The sequence below is a fragment of the Sminthopsis crassicaudata genome, chromosome X, assembly GCF_048593235.1.
Source record: "Sminthopsis crassicaudata isolate SCR6 chromosome X, ASM4859323v1, whole genome shotgun sequence".
Classification (NCBI taxonomy): domain Eukaryota; kingdom Metazoa; phylum Chordata; class Mammalia; order Dasyuromorphia; family Dasyuridae; genus Sminthopsis; species Sminthopsis crassicaudata.
Genome location: NC_133623.1, coordinates 87,948,444 through 87,975,753, shown reverse-complemented (window position 1 = coordinate 87,975,753; position 27,310 = coordinate 87,948,444).

Below are 27,310 nucleotides of genomic sequence, written 5' to 3'. Positions count from 1 at the left end.
TGTAAAAATATTTTCCCAATTTGTTACCTCCCTTCTAATCTTGTTTGCATTAGTATTGTTTGTACAGAAACTTTTTAGTTTGATGTAATCAAAATCTTCTATTTTGTGATCAATAATGATCTCTAGTTCTTCTCTAGTCATAAATTCCTTCCTCCTCCACTGGTCTGAGAAGTAGACCATCCTCTGTTCCTCTAATCTTTTTATGATCTCATTCTTTATGCCTAAATCATGGACCCATTTTGATCTTATCTTGGTATATGGTGTTAAGTGTGGATCCATATCTAATTTCTGGCATACTAATTTCCAGTTTTCCCAACAGTTTTTTTCAAATAATGAATTTTTATCACAAATATTGGTATCTTTGGGTTTATCAAACACTAGATTGCTATAGTTGCACCCTTTTTTGTGCTTTGTACCTAATCTATTCCACTAGATTGACTGGTCTATTTCTTAGCCAATACCAAATGTTTTTGGTGACTGCTGCTATATAATATAGCTTTAGATCAGGTATAACTAGGCCACCTTCATCTGACTTTTTTTTCATTAATCCCCTTGAAATTCTCGACCTTTTATTCTTCCATATGAACTTTGTTGTTATTGTTTCTAAGTCACTAAAATAGTTTCTTTGGAGTCTGATTGGTATAGCACTAAATAAATAGATTAGTTTGGGGAGTATTGTCATCTTTATTATATTCGTTTGGCCTATCCACGAGCATTGGATGTCTTTCCAATTATTTAAATCTGACTTTATTTTTGTGGCAAGTGTTTTGTAATTTTGCTCATATAATTCCTGACTTTTCTTTGGTAGATGGATTCCCAAATATTTTATGCTCTCGACATTTGTTTGGAATGGAATTTCTCTTTGTATCTCTTGCTGTTGCATTTTGTTGGTGATGTATAAAAATGCTGAGGATTAATGAAGATTTATTTTGTACCCAGCAACTTTGCTAAAGTTCTCAATTATTTTTAATAACTTTTTATTAGAATATCAGGGGTTCTCTAAGTATACCATCATATCACTGCAAAGAGTGACAGTTTGATTTCCTCATTACCTACTCTAATTCCTTTAATCTCTTTCTCGACTCTTATTGCTGAGGCTAGCATTTCTAATACAATATTGAATAGTAATGGTAATAGTGGGCAAACTAGTTTCACTCCTGATCTTACTGGGAAAGCTTCCAGTTTATTTCCATTAGATATTATGCTTACTGACGGTCTTAAATATATGCTTCTGACTATTCTAAGGAATAGTCCATTTGTTCCTATACTCTCAAGCGTTTTAAGTAGGAATGGATGTTGTATTTTATCAAATGCTTTTTCTGCATCTATTGAGATGATCATATGTGTTTTTATTAATTTGATTATTAATATGGTCAATTATACTAATAGTTTTCCTAATATTAAACCAGCCCTGCATTCCTGGTATAAATCCTACTTGATCATAGTGTATTATCCTGGGGATGATTTTCTGAAGTCTTTTTGCTAATATCTTATTTAAGATTTTAGCATCAATATTCATTAGGGAAATTGGTCTATAATTTTCTTTCTCAGTTTTCAACCTACCTGGTTTAGGTATCAGTACCATGTCTGTGTCATAAAAGGAATTTGGTAGGACTCCTTCAATCCATATTTTTTCAAATAGTTTATATAGCATTGGAGTTAGTTGTTCTTTACATGTTTGGTAGAATTCACATGTAAATCCATCTGGTCCTGGGGATTTTTTCCTGGGGAGTTGATTAATAGCTTGTTCTATTTCTTTTTCTGAAATGGGACTATTTAAGCAGTTTACCTCCTCCTCTGTTAATCTAGAAAGCCTGTATTTTTGGAGGTAGGTAGCCATCCATTTCACTTTCTCTCTTTGAAAACACTTGGCAGTCTGCCTGTATAAATTCCTGCATTAGGAGGTAAAGATTTGTGGAAATATCCTGTTCCTTCGAAAGACCTTTCATCCTAATGTTCTCTCTATGAATCCTGTCTTCTGGATGTGTATCTTAGTGAGGAAAATTTCTTTAAATGTTATTGGGTTTTGCTTCGCTTATTTTAGATTTATGCCACAGTTCCCTTTTATTGTCCTGATTCAGTTTCCCTAATTTTCCTCACCCAGTTTTCCTAAATTTTTCTGCCTCAGCTCCTAATGCTCACTACCCTTTTCTCCTTTTTTTTTTTTTTAAAGTAAGTACTAATTAACATTTGTTGAAGGGAATGTTTTTTTAAATTAATTTTATAATTATATATTTTTGACAGTACATATGCATGAGTAACTTTTTTACAACATTATCTCTTGTATTCATTTTTCCAAATTTTCCCCTTGCTCCCTCTACTCCCTCCCCTAGATGACAGGCACTCCCATATGTATAACCTATATACAATATCTGTGTGTAAATCCAATTTTTTTGTTGCAGGTTATGTATTGGATTCCGAAGGTATAAGCAACATGGGTAGAAAGACAATAGTGCAAACAGTTTACAATCAATTCCCAGTGTTCCTTCTCTGGGTGTAGCGGTTTCTGTCCATCACTGATCAACTGGAAGTGAGTTGGATCTTCTTTTTGTTGAAGATTTCCACTTCAATGAGAATATATATTCATACAGTATTATTGCTATAGTTGTACCCTATTTTGTCCTCTGTACCTAATCTGTTCCACTGATTGACTAGTCTATTTCTAAGCCAATACCAAATGGTTTTGGTGATTGCTGCTTTATAATAGAGCTTTAGATCAGGAACAGCTAGACCACCTTCATCTGACTTTTTTTTCATTAATTCCCTTGAAATTGTCAACCTTTTGTTCTTCCATATGAATTTTGTTTTATTTTTTCTAGGTGGATTCCCAAATATTTTATACTCTCAACAGTTGTTTTTAATGGAATTTCGCTTTGTATCTCTTGCTGTTGCATTTTGTTGGTGATGTATGAAAATGCTGAGGATTTATGCAGATTTATTTTGTATCCACCAACTTTTCTAAAGTTGGGAATTATTTCTAATAACTTTTTATTAGAATCTGTGGCGTTCTCTAAGTATACCATCATATCATCTGCAAAGAGTGATAGTTTGATTTCCTCATTACCTATTCTTATTCCTTTAATCTCTTTCTCGAATCTTATTGACGAGGGTAGCATTTCTAATACAATATTGAATAGTAATGGTGATAGTGGGCAACCTTGTTTCACTCCTGACTTTATTGGGAAAGGTTCCAGTTTATCTCCATTACATATTATCTTACTGACTATCTATTTTGTGATCAATAATGGTCTCTAGTTCTCCCTTGGACACAAATTCCTTCCTCCTCCAAAAGTCTGAGAGGCAAACCATCCCATGTTCTTCCAATTTATTTATGATTTCATTCTTTATGCCTAAATCTTGGACCCATTTTGATCTAATCTTAGTATGTGGTGTTAAATGTGGGTCCATGCCTAGTTTCTGCCATACTAATTTCCAGTTTTCCCAGCAGTTTTTGTCAAATAATGAATTCTTATCCCAAAATTTGGGATCTTTGGGTTTGTCAAACACTAGATTGCTATTTTTATTCACTATCTTTCCCTGTGAATCTAATCTATGTCACTGATCAACTAGTCTATTTCTTAGCCAATACCAAATGGTTTTGGTAACTGTTGCTTTATAATATAGTTCTAGATCAGGTACAGCTAGACCACCTTCATTTAATTTTTTTTTTCATTACTTCCCTTGAAATTCTCGATCTTTTGTTGTTCCATATGAATTCTGTTGTTATTTTTTCTAGGTTATTTAAATAGTTTCTTGGAAGTCTGATTGGTATAGCACTAAATAAATAGATTAGTTTAGGGAGAATTGTCATCTTAATTATATTCGCTCTGCCTATCCAAGAGCACTGAATGTCTTTCCAATTATTTAAATCTGACTTTATTTTTGTGGCAAGTGTTTTGTAATTTTGCTCATATAATTCCTGACTCTCCTTTGGTAGATATATTCCCAAATATTTTATACTATCGACCGTTATTTTGAATGGAATTTCTCTTTGTATCTCTTGCTGTTGGATTGTGTTGTTAATGTATAAAAATGCTGAGGATTTATGTGGATTTATTTTGTATCCTGCAACTTTGCTAAAATTCTGAATTATTTCTAATAGCTTTTTAGCAGAGTCTTTGGGGTTCTCTAAGTATACCATCATGTCATCTGCAAAGAGTGATAGTTTGATTTCCTCATTTCCTACTCTAATTCCTTGAATCTCTTTCTTGGCTCTTATTGCCGAGGTTAGAGTTTCTAGTACTATATTGAATAGTAATGGTGATAGTGGGCAACCTTGTTTCACTCCTGATCTTATACGGAAAGGTTCTAGTTTATCGCCATTACATATGATGTTTACTGAAGGTGTTAAATATATGCTCCTTATTATTTTAAGGAATAGTCCATTTATTCCTATACTCTCAAGCGTTTTAAGTAGGAATGGATGTTGGATTTTATCAAATGCTTTTTCTGCATCTATTGAGATGATCATATGGTTTTTATTAATTTGATTATTAATATGGTCAATTATACTAATAGTTTTCCTAATATTAAACCAGCCCTGCATTCCTGGTATAAATCCCACTTGGTCATAGTGTATTATCCTGGGGATGATTTTCTGAAGTCTATTTGCTAATATCTTATTTAAGATTTTAGCATCAATATTCATTAACAAATTGGTCTATAGTTTTCTTTCTCAGTTTTCGATCTACCTGGTTTAGGTATCAGTACCATGTCTGTGTCATAGGAGGAATTTGGTAGGACTCCTTCAATCCCTATTTTTTCAAATAGTTTACATAGCATTGGAGTTAGTTGTTCTTTAAATGTTTGGTAGAATTCACATGCAAATCCATCTGGTCCTGGGGACTTTTTCTTAGGAAGTTGGTTAATAGCTTGTTCTATTTCTTTTTCTGAGATGGGACTATTTAGACTACTTACTTCTTCCTCTGTTAATCTGGGCAAGCTATATTTTTGAAGGTATTCTTCCATTTCATTTAAATTATCAAATTTATCGGCATAAAGTTGAGCAAAGTAGCTCCTAACTATTCTTCTGATTTCCTCTTCATTAGTGGTGAGTTCACCCTTTTCATTTTCAAGACTAACAATTTGCTTTTTCTCTTTCCTTTTTTTAATCAGGTTTACTAAGGGTTTGTCTATTTTGTTGGTTTTTTCATAGAACCAACTCTTAGTTTTATTAATTAATTCAATAGTTTTTTTACTTTCAATTTTATTAATCTCACCTTTTATTTTTTGAATTTCAAGTTTTGTGTTTCTCTGGGGGTTTTTAATTTGTTCCTTTTCTAGCAATTTGAGTTGTAAGCCCAATTCGTTGGCCCTCTCTTTCTCTATTTTATGCAAGTAGGCCTGTAGAGATATAAAACTTCCCCTTATTACTGCTTTGGCTGTATCCCACACATTTTGGTATGATGTCTCATTATTGTCATTTTCTTGGGTGAAGTTATTAATTATGTCTATGATTTGCTGTTTTACCCAATCATTCTTTAGTATAAGATTATTTAGGTTCCAATTATTTTTTGGTCTATTTTCCCCTGGCTTTTTATTAAATGTTATTTTGATTGCATTATGGTCTGAAAAGGATGCATTTACTATTTCTGCCTTACTGCATTTGATTTTGAGGTTTTTATGCCCTAGTATATGATCAGTTTTTGTATAGGTTCCATGAATTGCTGAGAAGAAAGTATACTCCTTTCTGTCTCCATTTAGCTTTCGCCAAAGATCTATCATATCAAACTTTTCTAGTATTCTATTTACCTCTTTGACTTCTTTCTTATTTATTTTGTGGTTTGATTTATCTAATTCTGAGAGTGCAAGGTTGAGATCTCCCGCTATTATAGTTTTGCTATCTATTTCCTCTTGCAGCTCTCTTAATTTCTCTTTTAAGAATTTAGATGCTGCACCACTTGGTGCATATATGTTTAATATTGATACTGCTTCATTATTGATGCTGCCCTTCAGCAGGATATAATGCCCTTCCTTATCTCTTTTAATTAGATCAATTTTTGTTTTTGCTTGATCTGAGATGAGGATGGCTACTCCAGCTTTTTTGGTTTTGCCTGAAGCATAATAGATTCTGCTCCACCCTTTTAATTTTAGTTTGAATGTCTCACCCTGTTTCAGGTGTGTTTCCTGTAAACAACATATAGTAGGATTCTGACTTTTAATCCAGTCTGCTAACTGCTTCCTCTTTATGAGCCAGTTTGCCCCTTTTGCGTTTATGGTTAGAAGGACTAATTCTATATTGCTTGCCATCCTATTAACCCCTGCTTATGCTTTTCCCCTTTCCTTCCCTCTTACCCCCCTACCCAGTATTAAACTGGTGAACAGCACTTGCTTTTCACAGCTCTCCCTTTTTAGGATCCCTCCCCCACCTTAAAGATCCTCCCCTTATTTTACCCCTTTTCCTCGAAATTTCTGTATTCCCTTCCCCTTAGCTTACTCCTTCCCTTTCACTTTTTAATGAAGTGGAAGAAGTTTCACCATAAATCGAATATGTCTATTGATACACACTATGTTCATCTCCCTCCTTTCTTTCTCTCAGATATAATAGGTTACCTTTGCCTCTTCATGAGATGTAGTACTACCACTTTACAGTTTTTTATGATATAATTTCCTTTCCACCTCTAGTTTCTAAGACAAATTGTACATATGTGCTTTACATATTTTTTTGGCAGAAGTATAATTCTCAAGATTTCTTTTTACCTTTTGAGAAATCTCTTGAGTTCTGTATTTGAAGATAAAACCTTTTATGTAGGTCTGGTTTTTTCATCAAAAACAGATGGAATTCATTTATTTCGTTAAATGTCCATCTTCTTCCCTGGAAAACAATGCTCATTCTTGCTGAGTATGTTATTCTTGGTTGCATACCAAGTTCCTTAGCCTTTCGGAATATCATGTTCTAGGACCTGCGTTCTTTTAATGTGGACACTGCTAGATCCTGGGTTACCCTTATTGTGGATCCTCCATATCTGAATTGCTTCTTTCTAGCAGCTTCCAATATCTTTTCCTTTGTCTGATGGTTCTTGAACTTGGCCACTATATTTCTTGGCGTTTTGATTTTAGGGTCCCTTTCAGTAGGTGATCGATGAATTTTTTCAATGTCTATTTTACCCTCTGTTTCCAGAATGTCTGGGCAGTTCTCTTTGATAATTTCCTCGAAAATGGTATCCAAGCTCTTTTTTTTCCTCACATTTTTCAGGGAGTCCGATTATTCTCAAATTGTCTCTCCTGGATCTGTTTTCCAGGTCTGTTGTCTTTCTAGTAAGGTACTTGACATTCTTTTCAATTATTTCATTTCTCTGGTTTTGCTTGACTACCTCTTGGTTTCTCCTTGAGTCATTCATTTCTACTTGTTCCAGTCTAATTTTCAATGATGTATTTTCTTCACTCACTTTTTTTATATCTCTTTGTAATTGTCCAATTGACTTTTTATCTTCTATGGAATTTTTTTCCATTTTATCCATTTTATTTTTTAGAGAGCTGTTTTCTTTTTCCAGCTCATTAATCCTGTTTTCCTTGGAGTTGTTTACCTTTTCCAGCTCACTAATCTTGTTTCTCAATGATTTGATTTCTTTATCCACTCTGTCTTTGAATGCATGGGATGACTTCTCCAGGCTCTCTTGCCAAGCTTCCCTTTCATTTTCCCATTTCTCTTCCAGCTCTCTTGTGAGAGCCTTTTTGATTTCCTCTATGAGATTCTTTTGTATTGAGGAGCAGCTCGTATCCCTCTTAGGGGATTCATCTGGGGACAGTCTGTTTTTAGTCTCCTCAGTGTTTGAAGTCTGCTCTCTCTCCATACAAAAGCTGTCAATGGTTAGAGCCCTTTTGAACTTTTTGTTCATTTTGTCAGAGTAGGAATCGAAGAAAATAAACTGATAAAAGAAACAATTGGTCTGTTTTGTGGGGGATGGGGCTGGATGGTGTTAATGGGCTTCCTCTACAGACTGGGGGGAGGGCAGCAGAGAGCCACTAACAGAACAGCAATGATTGTACTGAGTCTGGGCTCTGAGGCTCTGAGAACACACTGAGTCAGTCCATGTGGTGGTTCGGGGTGGCCGGGTTCTGAGAGATGCTGGCTTTCTGGGGTTTTAATCTTCACCTCTGGTGTTTATACCCTCTCTGCTGCTCTTGGCTTGCTGCCAAGACAGAGTATCCACTCTGGGGAAAAAGTCTTTTTGCAGAAACGGCAGAGATCGTACCCCTCCCCCTCTGGTCTTAGCTGTGTGAGCTGCCTGCCCCACTCTGGCTTGCCTGCCCTCAGTCTGCGCCCAGTCTGATTGACCCTGCCCCGAGCAAACACAGACCTTTTCTGGCGACTTTCAAGGATGTCTTCTCTTGGTGATTATTTGTGGATTTCTTTCTGGGTCAAGCATTAAGTCTGAGGCTTGTCATGAAGTAAGTTCTGAGAGAAAACGAGGAGCTCAAGCAGCTGTCTGCCTCCATGCCGCCATCTTGGCCAGAAGTCCTCACCCAGTCATTTTTAAAGATGAGATTATTTAGTTTCCAATTAGTTTTTGGTCTATTTACCCCTAACTTCTTGTTGAATGCAGTTTTTATTGTATTGTGATCTGAGAAGAAGGCATTTACTATATCTGCTTTCCTGCATTCAATTTTGAGATCTTTATGTCCCAATATATGGTCAGTTTTTGTATAGCTTCCCTGAACTGCTGAGAAGAAAGTAAACTCCTTTCTATCACCATTCAGTTTTCTCCAAAGATCTATCATACCTATTTTTTCTAATGTTCTATTTATCTCTTTAATTTCTTTCTTATTTCTCTTGTGGTTTGATTTATCTAATTCTGAGAGTGCAAAGTTGAGATCTTTCACTATTATAATTTTGCTGTCTATTTCTTCTTGCAGCTCTCTTAACTTCTTCTTTAGGAAGTTAGATGCTATACCACTTGGTGCATATATGTTTAGTATTGATATGGCTTCATTGTGTATGCTACCTTTTAGCAGGATATAGTTTTCTTCCTTATCTCTTTTAATTAGATCACTTTCTGGTTTTGCTTGATCTGAGATGAGGATGGCTACCCCTGCTTTTTTTTAGCTTCACCTGAAGCATAATAGATTCTGCTCCAACCTTTTACCTTTACTCTGTATGTATCTCCCTGCTTTAAATGTGTTTCCTGTAAATAACATATTGTAGGATTCTGACTTTTGATCCATTCTTCTATCCGCCTCCATTTAATGGGAGAGTTCATCTCATTCACATTTACGGTTAAAATTACTAATTCTGTATTTCCTTCCATCTTATTATCCCCTGATTATGCTTTTTTTCCCTTGTCCCCCCTGAACCCCTTACCCAGTATTGAATTTATGGACCCACTTGTCACGCACAGCCCTCCCTTTTTAGTATCCCTCCCCCTTCCTTTTAAGTCCCTTCCCCTTTCTTGTACCCTTCCCTTATTCCTCTTTTCCTTTTCCCTTTTCCTCTCCCCCCTTTTAATGAGGTGAGATAGAATTTTCTGAAAAACAAATATGTCAATTATTTACTCTTTGAGCCTACTCTGATGAGAGTGAGATTCACACAGTGTTCCTCCCCCTCTCTAAATTCCCTCAAATATGGTAAATTTTCTTTGCCTCTTCCTGGGATGTAGTTTCCCTCTTTTTATCTCTCCTTTCCCTTTTTCTGATACTATCCTTTTTTGATACTACTTCCCTTTTTTATGTTATATCAGTAAAATCAAATTATCCATGTGGACTTTCTGTATATCCACAACAGAGATACAGTTCTCAAGAGTTCTTTTTACCTTTTTCTGCTTCTCTTGATTCTTGTGGATGTAGATCAAAATTTTTGTTTAAGTCTGGTTTTTTTCTCAGAAACAAATGGAATTCCTCTGTTTCATTTAATGTCCATCTTCTTCCATGGAAGAAAATGCTAAACTTAGCTGGGTAGTTTATTCTTAATTGCAATCCTAGTTCTTTTGCCTTTCAGAATATCAGGTTACAGGCCCTTCGATCTTTTAATAATGTTGAGGCAGTCAGATCTTGAGTGACCCTTATTGTGGCACCTTGATATTTGAATTGTTTTTTTTTCTAACTGCTTGCAATATTTTTTCCTTAGTTAGGTAGTTCTGCAGCTTAGCCACAATGTTCCTTGGAGTTCTTTTTTTAGGGTCTTTTTCAGAAGGTGTTCTATGTTAGGATTACTAAGTGAGAACTCAGGTTGTCTGGACAGTGACAAGGTGAGAATTCAGGACAATTACAAGGTGAGAACTCAGGTTGACTTGATGGAAGGAGCAGGCTCATTGGCTGAGGCGGTTCTTCCCAGAAGCCCTTGCATTATCCCACGCCCATTCTCTGGGAGAATAAAAGAGAGAACAGTGGGCCTGGAAAGTGAGTCTGCCTGGAGAAGGATAAGAGCTGGAGGAGATTCAATAAGAAGACTCTGAATTGCATCAGGCTTGACGGGGCTCCCTGAAGGAAGGGAAGTCACTTCTCTGGACAAGAGTTAACAGCAACTACCTGGAGACAACGGTTCGTTACAGGAAGAAGAATCTGTCGGAGAGATTTGAGTAGAAGACACAGCAGATCTCTTCCCAGAGAGTGATCTGGCAGCTTCTAGAGACGACAGCTCGTTACAATTGGCGTCCACACGTGGGGCAAGAACTTTTGCTTATCCTGACAAGAGGAGCTAGACCAGACCTTTGCAATTTGGCGCGCGAACAGGGACAGACACAGTCCTGATTCCAGTGGAAAAGCCTCCCATCCAGATCTCAGTCTCTCTGACCCAGAACCGTGAGTAACGAGGAAACTTTGTTAAAGATTAAGTGAGCGTGCTAATAGATAAATAAGGAACTTAACTTGTTAAGGGCTAAACCAGGAATCTCTTATAGCTGAAATGGGGCAGATGTTAGCTATATTCAATCCCTGGACCTCAGCCGACTCAACCCCAGCCCCAGAAGCAACCTCAGCTCCACCCCCATTCAGGAGTGGTACTATAGAGAGTATAATCAAGATAATTGAGGAGCAGAGTTTACTTGTAACCTGGGTACAGATTGCTAAACTCTTGGCTGCATTAAGACGCACATCCCCTTGGTTCTTAGAGGAAGAAAAGATAGATGTAGATAAATGGAAGCTAGTGGGATATGAAATGAAAGAATTTCAAGCAAAAAATGGGCCTCGTTCAATTTCTCCAGAAGTATTTTATATCTACAACATAGTTCAATTAGCCTTAAACTATCAAGCAAGTTGTAGGAGAAGGAAAAGTTTTAAAAATCAACAGAGGAGGAAGTGTGAGGAAAAAAGGAAAGATCAAGATCTTGCCCTAGAGCAAGAAGATTTAAATGAGGAATTATGGTATGATTCTCTTGAAGAAGCTTCAACCCTGCCTAGAGAACAGATTATTGACAGGCCCACATCAACCCCACCTTCAGAGGTGGAGGAAGAAGGAGGGGAAGAGGCAGAAACACAAACAGAATTGCCTGTGAAGCAGCCTACACCTATGACAAGATTAGAAAAAGCATTGGTTAAAGCTAAGAGAGAAGGACAGGATATAAGTGATTTTATACATGCATATCCTGTGATTGAAGAGATTGACTCTGTAGGTAATAAAAGGAGAAGATATGCACCTTTAGATTTGAATAAAATCAAAGATTTAAAAAAAGGTTGTACCCTTTATGGGGCTACATCAGCTTATGTTAAAATGTTACTAGATGGTTTGTCTTATGAAGTCCTAACCCCAAATGATTGGAAATCCATAGCAAGGATATGCCTGGAACCTGGAGAAAATTTATTATGGCTTGCGGAATTTCATGAATTATGTAAAATTCAAATCAGATGCAATTTGGAAATAGGAGTTAACACACAATTCACTTTTGAGCACTTGGCTGGTGAAGGTCGGTATGGAGAGAATTCAGAACAGACTAATTATACCATGACAATTTATGAACAAATTGCTAAGGCTGCAATAAAAGCTTGGGGTGTCCTCCCTGGACAGAAAGATTGTGGAGAGGCTTTCACTAAAATACAGCAAGGTCCCAATGAACCTTTTGCAGATTTTGTGGGACGTTTGCAAACTGCTGTCAAAAGAACTATTGGAGAAAATTCAGCTACAGAAATAATGACCAGACATCTGGCTAAGGAAAATGCCAATGAGATTTGCAAAAGAATTATATGGGGATTAGACAAAGATGCTCCTTTAGAGGAGATCATAAGACGCTGTGCTACAGTGGGAACAAATGCTTTTTATACCCGGACAATGATGAATGTGGAAAGACAGGGTCCCTCCTGGCAAGGGACTTCTAGAGAAACTCGGCGATGTTTTCAATGTGGAAAAATTGGATATCTAAGAGCTCAGTGTAGGTATGGAGATACAGTGAGAAGACAGGGTGAGAGAAGACCTAAAACCCCATGTCCAAAATGCAACAGAGGACTCCATTGGGCATCAGAGTGTAAACTAATTCAGGGAAATAGGATGAGGGGCCCAGATCCAGGGCCCCAGGCAAAAAAGGCTTGGAGCATGAGGGCAGCTGATGTTACACCTAAAGAGCCTTTAGAAGGTCAGGACTCTGATTTGATCAACCAGCAGAAAAGTAATCACATGGTAGAAAGGGATTACCTGATAAGTGAGCCAAAAGGCAATCAGATTGCAAAAATGGATTACACTTGGGGAGAATACAGGCCTTTTAAACCAACAGGGCTGTGTCCAGTGCAAACAATTCCAATGTAATTGCCAGATGATGAGAAGAGATTTAGAAAGTGGTAAATAAGAATGTAATTAGATAGGTTAACTGCCTGGGAGAGAGGGTTTGCTTGTATTTCTTCAGCAGGAGAAGGAATCAGATGGGAGCCAACGAGTCATATTCGCCTTGTCCATCAGAGAGAGACAGAAAAAGAGAAAGACCTCAAAATAAAGGAGAAGATCTAAGAAACATCTGACACTGAAAGAGCATGGATAATAAGAAGACTGTTAAAGAACTTTAAAAACCAGCAGGAATCATTGGACTTCCTCACACAAGATGAGACTAATGGACAATGGACTTATGGACATTTATAAATTTTCAATTTATGATTATTTGATTATGTTATTTGTCATATACTTCTAGCATGTATTATGTTACTATGTTACTTATGTGCTTATGTAGTTTATGTAATTATCTGTAATACTTCCCATATTGATGGATTTATGTTTCAAGGTCATTTATGTAATTATCTGTAATACTTCCCATATTGATGGATTTATGTTTCAAGGTCATGACTGTCCTATGTTCTAAATCAAAAGAAAGGGGGAGATGGTAGGATTACTAAGTGAGAACTCAGGTTGTCTGGACAGTGACAAGGTGAGAATTCAGGACAATTACAAGGTGAGAACTCAGGTTGACTTGATGGAAGGAGCAGGCTCATTGGCTGAGGTGGTTCTTCCCAGAAGCCCTTGCATTATCCCACGCCCATTCTCTGGGAGAATAAAAGAGAGAACAGTGGGCCTGGAAAGTGAGTCTGCCTGGAGAAGGATAAGAGCTGGAGGAGATTCAATAAGAAGACTCTGAATTGCATCAGGCTTGACGGGGCTCCCTGCAGGAAGGGAAGTCACTTCTCTGGACAAGAGTTAACAGCAACTGCCTGGAGACAACGGTTCGTTACAGGAAGAAGAATCTGTCGGAGAGATTTGAGTAGAAGACACAGCAGATCTCTTCCCAGAGAGTGATCCGGCAGCTTCTAGAGACGACAGCTCGTTACAATTGGCGTCCACACGTGGGGCAAGGACTTTTGCTTATCCTGACAAGAAGAGCTAGACCAGACCTTTGCAGTTCTATGAATTCTTTCAACGCCTATTTTCTCTTCTGTTTCTATTATCTCTGGACAGTTCTCTTTGATGATTTCCTGTAAAATAGAATCTAGGCTCTTTTTTTTCATCATAATTTTTGGGAAGTCCAATGATTCTCAGATTATCTATCCTAGATCTATTTTCTAGTTCTGTAGATTTTCCCAGTAATTATTTGACATTATTCTCCAGCTTTCCTTTTCTTTTCTTTTCTTTTTTTTTTTTTTTTTTTTTTTTTGTTTTCTTTGACTGATTCTTGGTTTCTCAATGAATCATTCATTTCTATTTGTTCAGTCCTGATTTTTAATTAGTTATTTTCTTCATTCACATTTTTAGTTCTTTTTCTATATGTCCAATTGAGTTTTTAAATGAATTATTTTGCTCTCTTGAATTTTTTCCATTTCACTAATTTTTTTTAGTGAGTTATTTTCTTTTTCCAAATCACAAATCCTACTTTCTTAGGAATTTTTATCTTTTCCAATTCAGTAATCCTACTTTTTGTGATGTTTTAACCTTTTCCTATTCACAAATTTTGTTCCCCTGCACTTCCTATGAATTCTTTATTTTTTCCAACTCGAATTTCAGGACGTTGTTATTCTCTATCATAGCTTCTCTTTCCTTTCCCCATTTTTCTTCAAACTCTCTTAACTTTTTAATAGTCTCTTCTAGGAGAGAGTTATGTGATGGAGGGCAGGTATCATTCCCCTTTAGGGTGTTATCTGGAGACTGTCTGCTATTAGCCTCCTTGGGTTGGATTCCCCTCTTTCTCTGTAGAGGTGTCAATTGTTCTCTTCAATTTCTTACTCATTGTTAAAACTCTGTGGGGGTCTGCCCTTGGGTAGGAAATTTACCAGCTTCTTCCCAGACCAGGGATAGGATTCAGAAATCTTATGACTGGGCTAAAAGAGAGCTCTAGGAGAGAGTTCCCCGCCCCCCCCCCCCCCGCCAGAAATGCCTCAGAGGTGGTTAGCACAGCTGCATTGCAAGGAGTGCCCAGTGAGGAACCCCGCTGTGTGGCCTAGCAACTGCCCTGAGGTTTGAGGCTGAATAGTGAAAGCGTCACAAACCCCAGCCAAAGCCTCTTGTGGGGCAGTGGATATTAGCAGCTGACTTGCAAAAAGCCCTTGTGTTCAAACCAGAAATCTTTGCCTGGGAAGCACAGTCCTTGCTGAGGAGTTTCCAGTGCTGTGGGAGTTCCACTTCTGCTGGAATTTCGCTGCTGCTGGAGTTTTGCTGCTGTGATGATTCCACTGCCTCAGGCTGAGCCCCGCACTATGTGGATTTGAGGCTGCCCTGGGCTGTGTCCCCAGTTATTCAGGTTCTTAACTGTCCCAAGGAAAAGCCCCGGACAGCAGAAGGGGGCTGCACAGCCATGCTGAGATCGATGTTAGGTCACTTCTGGTTTGGGGAGATTATATTTTCTGGTTTTATATTTTAAAGTGGCTTTGATTTTTCTTCTGATCAGCTGTTTTATAAGCAGAGTAGAGCCATCAGCCTATGCTAGATTCCTATATATCAGTGGCTTCTCTGATCCCAGAGTTCTCCCCATCCCATTTGGCACAGTGTGCTAGCTCCTAGTCCAACCCTGTCTGTGACGGTCTTTTTTTTCCTCCCCTTGGAACCGACCTTTTCTGTCGAAATTCCAGATTCTCTTCAGCTGCTAAGTTGTGCTTCTAATCCTTGTGGTTTTTATCAGTCCAGCATTATTTTTGAGGCTGATTTAACTAGTTGGTATTGAGGGAAGAAGGGAGCTTAGAAATTCACATGTATCTTCTCTGCCATTTTGGCTCCGCCCCCACCACCCTTCCCTCTTAATCATCAGAATGTACGATGTGATAAAGATCTTACATCTTAGACATCATTAGAATATCAGGTGGCTCTCCCTATTCTAATTAATTAAAATTTCAGGTGCCTCCCCCCATTAGGTCATCATTCTGGTTACCCTATAAAAGAATCTTTGTATCTGACATTAATGGCTGGATTCTTGGAGGTGATAGTCTCCTTCAGTCCTGGGACCAAACCATGGATCCATTTGGTCCCAGTAAATCTTTCCCTTTCAAATAAAAATTAAAAAACTCTCTAATCTCTATCTTGCCTCAGTTTCTCCAGCAATACAATTTTAGTTAATCACTTCTGCTGATTAGCTCAACTATGGAGGCCATACATCCTCCTCTCATCCTACTTCTCCTTTGAAAATCAAGGCAACAATGAGTTTTTACCCTACATGTTCAGATTGGGGAAAATGGCAACATTTGATGTAGTAGGGGTTATTAAATGATAGGCACATGAATACATTGTGAGTGGAGAAATGAAATATTCCAACTATTTCATAAAGCATTTTGGAATTGTGCAAATAAAGTGATTAAATGCCATACTCTTTGTATCAGAGATTCCATTACTGATTCCATTACCCCATGGAAACCATGATAAGGAGGAGGACCTTATATTCTCCAAAATATATATAGCATTGGCTTTTGGTGACAGCTAACAAGTGGAAACAAGGAGATGCTTATGGCTAGTAGAACATGGCAAAACAAATTGTGGTACCTAAATGTAATAGAACATTAGCATATTGAAAAAAATGATGAGCAAAATGAATAAAAAGCAGCATGAAAAAATATTTATGAACTGATTATGCAGAATGATGTAAGGCAAAACCAAGGGAACCATGTACATCATAATAACCAGAACATTCAAAATGGCAACAAACCATCGATATTCAAAAGTAAATTTCACAAAATCTTAAGCTTGATTCACAAGATGAACTAGAAGAACACACCACCAACATAGCTCTTTTTAAATTTCTAAATTTCTAAATTCTAAAATTAGTCTACAGGTGTTATGGATTACACATATTTTCAGAATTTTTCAAAGTATCTGTCAGTTCTAATGAATTATTTGTCTCCTTAAAAATACTACAGGGATGTACAAGAATGTTTGTGGCAGCCCTCTTTGTGGTGGCCAGAAACTGGAAACTACATGGATGCCCATCAATTGGAGATCAGCTGAATAAATTGTGGTATGTGAATATTATGGAATATTATTGTTCTGTAAGAAATGACCAACAGGATGATTTCAGAAAGGCCTGGAGATACTTACATGAACTGATGTTGAGTGAAATGAGCAGGACCAGGAGATCATTATATACTTCAACAACAATACTGTGTTATGATCAATTCTGATGGACGTGGTCCTCTCCAACAATGAGATGAACCAAATTAATTCCAATAGAGCAGTAATGAACTGAACCAGCTACACCCAGCGAAAGAACTCTGGGAGATGACTATGAACCACCACATAGAATTTCCAATCCCTCTAATTTTGTCTGCCTGCATTTTGGATTTCCTTCACAGGCTAATTGTACACTATTTCAAAGTCCGATTCTTTTTGTTCAGCAAAACAACTGTTTGGTCATGTATACATATATTGTATTTAATTTATACTCTAACATATTTAACATGTATTGGTTGACCTGCCATCTGGTGAGGGGGGGATGGAGGGGAAAAATTGGAACAAATGGTTTGGCAATTGTCAATTTTGTAAAATTACCCATGCAAATATCTGGTAAATAAAAACTATTAAAAATACTACAGGGCATGTATTGGCTCAATCACTGCAAATTCTTGGTGAGGCAAATCATTTAATCAATGTAAATGTGAAAAGACAAAGCAGCATTGTCCATTGTGTCAAAAAGCCAAACCACTAGTTCCAATCTCTAGCTGCCATGGTGACTGGTCATTGCCAAGGCTACCAGGAATCCTGAGTTCTTGACATCCAGGCTACTTGTTTATCAGGCCTCCATTACAATCCCTGGAAAGGGGAGAGAGGAAAGCTTCTTTCCTGCTTTGTTTTGGACTGCCAGCAGATCTGAATGACCAGGAGCTACATGATATCTGGAAATACCGACATATATACTGAGAGGCACTGTGTATATTGGAAATGCTGAGAGACAGAAAACAAAACAGAAACAAAGAGATGCAGAGATAGCTGGGCAGAGCCAGAGCCAGAGCATGTTAAATAGAGATGCTAACTGCTGAATAGTATGTATGAAAAAAAAAATGAAGCCTTGCTATGAGACATGCATTAGAAAGGGAACAATCATCATCCCAGGCTCTTTGCTGACCTCCCTGATCTGGTTCTTGTCAGAGAGAAGAAACTGAGGCCAAACAAGGTTACGTGCTTGCCTAGGGTAACCCCAGCACTAAAGCATCTGAAGCAGCATTTGAACCCAGGACCTCTGACTCCATAGCAGTCAAAGTTCTTTCTCATTTATTCATTTTCAATCTTCCCTTGCTTAATATTATTTCTGACCCTCCAAATTACATATAAAGACAATGTTGTTTGTTTTTTGCTTAAGCAATTGAAGTGAGTTGCCCAGGATCACACAGATAGTAAATGTTAAGAGTCAGAGACTGGATTTGAATCCAGGTTCTCCTAATTCAAGGCCAGTGCTCTATCCGCTGAGCCATCTAGCTGCCTCAAAGATAGCTTTCAACATTCATTTTTTGGCAGATTTTAATTAATTTTATAATTATAACTTTTTTTGACAGTACATATGGATGGGTAATTTTTTACAACATTATCCCTTGCACTCACTTCTGTTCTGAATTTTCCCCTCCTTCCCTCCACCCCCTCCCCTAGATGGCAGGCATTCCCATACATGTTAAATGTGTTACAGTATATCCTAAATACAATATATATGTGCAGAAATGAATTTCTTGTTGCACAGGAAGAATTTAATTCAGAAGGTAAAAATAATCTGGGAAGAAAAACAAAAATGCAGACAGTTTACACTCATTTCCCAGTGTTCCTTTTCTGGGTGTAGCTGCTTCTGTCCATTATTGATCAATTGGAACTGAATTAGATCTTCTCTTTGTTGAAGATGTCCACTTCCATCAGAATACATCCTCATACAGTATTCAACATTCATTTAAAAAAAATTTTTTTGAGTTACAAGTTTTTCTACTTCCTCCACTCCTTCCCCCTTCCCCAAAACAGCAAGCAATCTCATATAGGCTATAGAGTTAGGCTATATTATATTAAACATATTTCCATATTAGTTATGTTGTGAAAGAGGAATCAGAACAAAGGGAAAATTTCACAGGACAGGAAAAAAAACAAAAAAATTTGAAAAGTGAAAATAGTATATTTCAATTTGCATTCAGTCTCCATACTTCTTCCTCTGAAGATGGATACTATTTTCCATCACAGATCTTTTGGAATTGCCTTGGATCAGTATATTGCTGAGAAGAGCTAAGTCCATCACAGGTGATCATCACACAATCTTGCTATTACTATGTACAATGTTCTCCTGGTTCTGTTCATTTCCCTCAGCATCAATCAGTTCACGCACATCTTTCCAGGTTTTTCCAAAATCTGTCTACTCATCGTTTCTTATATACTAACAGGATTCCATTACATTCACATACCACAACACATTCAGTCATTCCCCAATTGATGAGCACTCCCTTAATTTCCAATGCTTTACCATCACAATAGGAGCTGCTACAAGTATTCTTTGTACTTGCAGGTCCTTTCCTCTTTTATATGATCTCTTTGATAGTGGTAGTATTGATGGACCAAAGAGTATGCACGGTTTGAAACTAGTTCCAAACTGCTCTCCAGAAAGGTTGGATCAGTTCACAACTCCACCAATGAAGCATTAGTATTCTAGTTCTACCACATTCTCTCCAATATTTATCATTTTCCTTTTCTGTCAACTTAGCCAATCTGATAGATATGAGGTGGTACCTCAGAGTTCTTTTAATGTGCATATCTCTAATCAAAAGTAATTTGGGACATTTCTCATATGACTAAATGGATTTACTATCTTCATCTGAAAACTGCTTATTCATGTCTTTTGATCATTTATCAACTGGGGAATAACTTGCCTTCTTAAAATTTGATTCAGCTCTTTATGTATTTTAGAAATGAGAAACACTGGCTGTAAAAATTATTTCCAATCTTTCTATTTCCCTTTTAATCTGTATTGCACAAAACTTTTTAATGTAATCAAAATGATCATTTTGCATTTCACAATGTTCTCTATTACCTCTTTGAACATAAACTCCTTCCTTCTCCAAAGATTTGACAGGTAACCTATTCCTTTCTGTTTGATCTTCTTATAGAACCACCTTTTATGTCCAAATCATGAAAACATTTTGACCTTATATTAGTATGAGGTTTGAGATGCTCAATGCCTGGTTTCCACCATACTATTTTCCAATTGTGCCAGAAGTTTTTGTCATAGTTCTTACCCCAGAACATGGAGAAAGGTTTATCATACAGTAGATTATCATAGGCATTGACTATTCGGTTTTGTTTATCTAAACTGCTCCATTTATCCACCAACTTTCTTAGACAGCTGCAGATGATTTTGATGACTGTTGCTTTATGTTAGTTTTACAGCTAAGATGCCTTAGTTTGTATATTTTTCATTAACTCTCTTGGCATTCTTAACCTTTTCTTCTTCCAGATGAATTGTGTTATTTTTTATAGCTCAGTAATTTTAGGCAGTTTAATTACTATGGCACTGAATGAGTAGATTTATATAAGTAAGCTCAGCCTACCTGTAATGTTCTGATTGTCTCTCAACTGTAATCCTTTTCTGGGAGGAGGTTTCTTTTCTGTATAATCTTTTCCTCTGTGAGCAAGTTTCTTGGGAAGCTTCTGGAGCCTCCAGCCAGAGCGAAGGTAGAATCTCAAATCCTCTTCTTCCCCTCCAAAAGTGTGGGAGTGCTGGACTTGCGAATCCATGGGATGTCTTCTCCTTAACCCAATCCAGAATGACTCCTCAGACTCAATGTTCCTCTTTTTATCCTCCCAGAGAATGGGCTTATGGGTACTCCCAGGGGCTTGTGGGAACTCCTTACCGACCAATGAACTTGCTCCTTTTTAAAGGTGTGTAAACTCCTTTTCAGAACTCCTTTTAAAGGTGCGAACTAAAAGTGTGAACCCTGAGCTAGAGAATTGTTTAGTACCGACTTAGCACCTAATAAGAACCTAACACTACCCATGAGCAAATCATATTTTTCCAGTTGTTTAGATCTGACTTTATTTGTGTGAAAAGTGGTTTGTAATTGTGTTCATTGAGTGACTGGTTTGACTTTTCAGGTAGGTTCCACAAAATTTTATATTGTCTACAATTCTTTCAAATGATATTTCTTTTTCTATCTCTTGCTGCTGAGCTTTGTTGGTAAAATATAGAAATGCAAATACTTTATGTGGGCTTATGTGATATTCTGAAACTGCTAAAATTGTTCATCATTTCAAGTAGTTTTTTAGTTCATTCTCTAGGGCTCTAAGTATACTATCTTATGATATACAAAAAGAGATGGGCTTTTTTTCCTTCACTATGTAGTCTATTTCCTTCAATTTCCTTTTCCCTTATTGACAAAATTAACATTTTAAATGCAATATTGAATCATAGAGTTGATAATGGGAATCCTTATTTCACATTCCCTTGTTGGGAATGCCTCTAGTTTATTCCCTTTATGTGTGGTGCTTAATAATGATTGTTAAATAATAATTAAATTGCCAGTTCTATTGACACAGAGCTTGGCAAAATAGTTCCTAATTATTGTTTTAGTTTCCTCTTTATTAGTGTGGAATTCACTCTTAGCATTTTTGATAGTGGTAATTTATTTTTCTTACTTCTTTTTTTCAAACCAAATTAACCGAAGGTTTTACTATTTTATTGTTATTCCCCATACAGCCAAGTCTTAGTTTTGTTTTGTATTTTTAATTAGGTCAATACTTTTCTTCCTTTCAATTTTGTGATTTTCAGAATTTTTAATTTAGTATTTAATTGAGCATTTTAATTTCTTTTCTAGCTTTTAAAAAAATCTGCATACCAAATTCACTGATCTTCTCTTGCCTTTATTCCTGAAAGCATTTAGAAATAAAAAATTTCCCCTAAAATTGCTTTGTCTGCATGCCATAACTTCTGATATGTTGTCTCATTATTGTCATTCTCTTGGTTAAAAATATTGTTTCCTTGATTTATTCTTTCAGCCACTCATTCTCGATAATTAGATTATTTAGTTTCCAATTATAATTTGGCCTATGTTACCAAGGCCTTGATTACATATAATTTTTTATTGCATCATGATCTGAAATGGATTGATTTATTATTTCTCCCCTTCTACATTTGTTTGTGATGGTTTTGCACCCTCTCAATTTTGGGGTAGGTGCCATGTCTATAATTCCTTTCTTTTACAATTTTTTTTTTCAAAATTCCAGTTTTTCCTATTCAAATTTTCTAAAATACTATTCACTTCCTTAACTTCTTTCTTGTGTATTTCATGTTCAAGTTTATCTAGTTGAAAGAGGAAAGTTGTACTATTTACCTGGGAAACTTTTGTATTATGAAATATTGTATTTCAAGCTCTGAGCTACTTTGGGAAAAGGCTGAAAATGCTGTGTATTCCTGATTGTGGATTTTTGGTAATTGAATCCTTTCATATCAGGCTGTTGGTGATAAAATTTCTTTGTGCCGTAAACTTAGAATTTTGATTGTCATGTTACAAGGAGTTTTCATTTGTTGGGTTGTCCATTACAGATTCTTTCTATTTACTCTTTGCTTATTATTCTAAGAGGCCTAAAAAGCTTCCATAGTTTGATTTCTTGAAATATTAAATCTAGGCTCGTTTCCATGACATAGTTTTCATTTTATCCAATAATTCTCAACTTTCCACTCCTTATTGATTTTTCCATATCACTTTTGTTGTAGGCTACCCTATCTATGCTATGCTTTTGAAAGAGAAATATGCACCACAACCGATTGCACATGTTTTCTGATTTCTTAGTTTATCAAACTAAAAACTAGAGAAATCTCATTACCACAAATGGGTAGGTTTGAACTATATTCTCATATCTCTTTATTTGAGTTATGCTTGATTTGTTACATTTAATTTTGAAATTTGGTGTTTTGTTTCCATTTATATTGTTGTGGTTGCTCTGTATATTGTTTTCTTGACTCTACCTTTCTCACTCTGTATCATCAGTTCATATAGAACTTTCTATGCTCTTTTGTATTCAACAGGCATATTACTTAGTACAGTACAGTATTATTCTATGGCATTCACGTACCCCAATTTCTTTAGACATTCCTTATTACTTATAGGCATCGACTAGTTTCCACTTGTTAGCTATCATCACAAGTACATGGTATAAATATTTTAGAGAGTATCAAGTTTTTATTCTTATCATGATTAGCTTGGGATAAAAGGTCAATAAGGAAATCATTGATTCCAATGGTATGGACAATTTAATCACTTTATTTGCACACTTCCAAATTGCATTATGAAACAGTTGTACAATTTCACAGCTCCTCCAATGATGTACTCAGATGCATGTGTGGGGATTTGAAATTGTGAAGTGCCTGTCCTTCAAGGATAACTCCAGTATCATCTGCTGCTATTTTCCCCAGTTTTGGGGGGGTAGGGTAAAATCTCAAAGTTATTTTGATTTGCACATGAGAAGTATGAGAGCAGAATATGTATGCTATATAGTAAAAAATAACAAGCAAAACTGATGAACTGAAATCTGCACATAAGTGAATGACAATCTAGAATATAAACAAAATCCAATAACTTTTAAAGAAAATATGCTCAGGACACAAAGAATTTATCTTGAAAGCTAGATGGGTAGAAGTAACATAAGGATAAGAGGTCCCCAAGGGGAACCAAAAAGGAACAGAAACCTGAGAAATATAGTGCAGTAAGTTATACAAGAGAAGTTTCTAGACATTTCAAATATAGAAAATGAAATACCAATCAACAAAATGCATAAATCACAGCTAGAACAGAAACAACACCAAGGATGAAATTTCCAAGACTATTATTTGAATGTAATAATTTCTTTATCAAAAGCCAAACTCTACAAGCCAAGGACAGATGCTTTTCAAATCCTGCTTATCAGTGAATCAGTGATATTGGATGGGATTGGCTGTTGAGAGAAAAAAGGGATAAATGGGAGAGGATGATCTGTGTGTGGGTCAAATTGAGAAGTAACCAAGCTAATTTTTGTGGTTTCAAGAAGATAAGAGTCTTCAGGGGAATGGATGAGATGGAAGAAGGATTTAAAAAAGGAACAGGAAAGGATACCCCTCCACTGAACAAATGAAAACTCCACACAATATTATAGCCAAATCCTGAAATTACAAGTCAAAGGAACATTATCACCAGTAGCCTGAAAAGAAAGGATTCGATTACCCAAAATCCACAGTTAGAAAGACACAGCATTTGGTAGTAGGAAGGGGAATCTACTGGACTCACTGAGAAGGGACAAATGAGAGAAAAAGTAAAGAAGCAGAATAAAAAGAGAGGGAAAAGTGAGCTAAAAAGCTTAAAATGCCAAAGAGAAATGGGGAAAATGAGGAAGAGGTCAAAGGTGAAGAGAAAAGAGCCACTGAGAATAGAGGCATGGAAAAATTTTATACTAAAGTAACTGGAGAAACAAAGTGCTGAGTTTATAACCAAATATGGAAATACTTTTACAAATCCTAATATTATCCATGAAAAACCAAATATTTATTAGGCACTGTATATGAGGTGGGCACTATGCTCATTGCCGGAGATAGAGAAAGAGATAAAGACAGTCCCTTTCCACAAGGAGATTTCAGTCTGGTGGGGGATCTTAGATTGTATTGGGAGAGCTAATATTCTAGTGGAGGAGCTTACACTAGAATATTATAGATATATAGATAATATTATAGATAAATCAGAGACAAATACATAGCAACAAATAAATGGAGAGTGAAAGACGGGAGAAAACAAAAGTCTATGATATGTCACTTAGATAAAACACATTTAAATACAAAGGTGGACACTAAATAAAACTAAAGAGATGAAGAGAAGAAAAAAATCAATAGGCTATGCAAGAAGTGATTCCAAAAGAGTTGACACTGCAGTTATAATATTTAACAAAGGAAGTATAGATGTTCAAAAAAGAAAAATAAGAAAACTACATTAGGCTAAAAGGAACCAGAAACAGTAAAAGGTTATCAGTAATAACTTTACACTTTAAAAGCTTTAGCATGCCAATTCATAAAGGTAGCATTAATTTACCTGCAAGAAAACATAATAACAGAGAAGTCACAGAGGACTTCGCCTGTGTATCCCTGTTGTGAAACAGGGAGAAGAATATCTCTTCCTCACAAAGTTGTTGTGAAGCTCAAGTGAGAATATTTGTTAAGAGAGGTGAGCACAATGTCTGGCACATAGTAGGCACTTCATAATGGTTGACTGGTTGATGAATAAAGTTTTGAGTCTGGAAGATTACAATTTCTTTCATTGCAATAGTGTGTCCAGTTTTCGGGTTGTCATCTCAGGATTTTGACTGTCATGTTGCATGAACCATTTTGCAAGGAAGATTTCAAGGGTACAAACCAGAAATGCCAGGGAGCAAAAGAAAAGTCCATTCAGATTTGGAGGAAACTTTCCACATAAGAAAGGGTTTGAGCCTCCAGGTCCTCAAGTGCAAGTCTTTGGGATAAATGCTTTGCACCTAGTCTTCTGGCTGTACCATTTAAATGCCTTTGCCTAGAGAGGAAGTCTGCTGGCTGATTGTCAAACAGAAACAGAGAAGGGAGGGTTCTTTAACTAGGGTCACTTTCTGGGGGAGAGTAGCAGCCACACTTCATATTACGAGTTTGGGAATTGAGAATCAATAAAAAACAGTGGTTATGCAATAAGTGATTTAGCTAGAAAGTATTCACAGGGGATGGACAAGATGGTTTAGAGGCTAAAATTCATGCCGTTTGAAGATGAAGTAAACTCTGTGTCACAGCTATTCCATGAATACACATTTGTAAAGTGCCTATTCAGTGAAAGGCATTTAGGAGAAAAACAAAGCCAGACACAATCCCTTTTCTTAAGGACCATATTCTAATAGGGGAGGCTAGCTCCTGGAGAATAAAGTCACAAAAACCTGGACAGAAAAATGTATGAAGAGAAGGGTGAACAACACTGTGAAAGGTTGCAAAGTGATAAGGCGAGGATTAAGAAAAAGACATTAGATTTGGCGTCTAAGAGATGATGAGCAACACGAGTGAGAGAAGTTTCAGTGGAATGATGAGAGCAGACTGCAGAGTTAAGGGGAGAGAGGAAAACAACTAGGTGACTCGTAAATGGCCTGTTCAAACAGTTTAGCCACAAAAAGGAGGAGATGTATAGGAGGATAATGAGAGTGGATGGATGCTCCCAGGCAGAGATGTTTTGGAGGACCTGGGAGACACAGATATGTGTGTAGGCAGGGGAAGCAGCCAGGAAGCAGGGAGACACTGGAGTGAGAGAATGAGTACCATAGCTGTAGCAGTCTGCTGGAGGAAATGGGGACCACTCATGCACGAAGAGAAGGGATTGGCTCAATAAGCAGTAAGCACATCTCTATGTGGGAGACAGGGGTGGAGGAGGAGACATTGACACAAGGCACCTGAGTGAGAGGAAGAGGAGGGGAGAAGGAGCTCTCAGGGAATGACCTCCATATGTTCAGTAAAATGAGACAAGATTCTCACCTGAGATGGTGGGGCTGGGGTGGGAAACAGCCATGGGAGATTTGAGGAGAAATTAAATCTTGCTGGATAGCCATTGTGGTGAGTGGTGAGTGAGTTAGAGAACTAAATACAGATAGCCTTGGGGCTGCAGGAGCAGCTTTGTCACTTTTGGAGCAACTTAATTGCTATTTTAGTAGAGAAGAACTAGGTGTGGATCAAGCCTATGTTGTGGAGAATGCTGGTAGACATCAGTCCTGTCACATAGGACTTGGAATTGAAATTGAAAAAGTCGATGGTGAATTTGGAACCAGCCCTTTACCAATTCACTGTTAAATATTTTCAGATTGGGAAAAGGAGACAAGGGGCATTTGGGGCCATGCCGTTCACTATTCTGTTAACAGCAAGCAGCTTTAGAAAGAATGACATTAATATAATGACATTGTCTGACAAGTGGTCTGCCGCTCAGTTAGCTTAGAACTCTTCTTGTTGTTGTTTTATTCTGTTTTGCTTGTTTTTCTATGATGGTGACAGATCCCACTGTTTGTGGCGATGACAGAGGACCAGTGTGGCTCTGGATAGGTCTGGGCCTGCTTGGGTCATTTGTCAGTTGTGTCCAACTCTTTATGACCCATTTGGGTTTTTCCTAGCAAAGATCCCAGAGTGCTTTGCCATTGCCTTCTCCAGTTAATTTTACTGCTGAAGAAGTGAAGCAAAGTATTAAGTGATTTGCCCAGGGTCAGACAACTAAAAAGCGTCTGAGGCCAGATTTGAACTCCTGAAGATGATCCCTGCTGTCCCGGGTCCATCCCTCTATCCACTGAACCCGCAGCTGGGCCCCCACCTTGGATCCCTCAATCACAGCCGAGGTCACTCTCCCTTCATTCTCAGTTCCTCCTGCGGGTGACTCTCCTAAATGCCTCGCTGGTTCCCTCGGGCCAGCTTCTGGGCCACACATTCTGTAGGACGGGACAGAGGCTTCCTCCAACAAGTGGGGGGGGACCTGCCCTGCCAGAGCAGGAGCCCGACCTCTGACCTGGCTCTTCAGGAAAGGC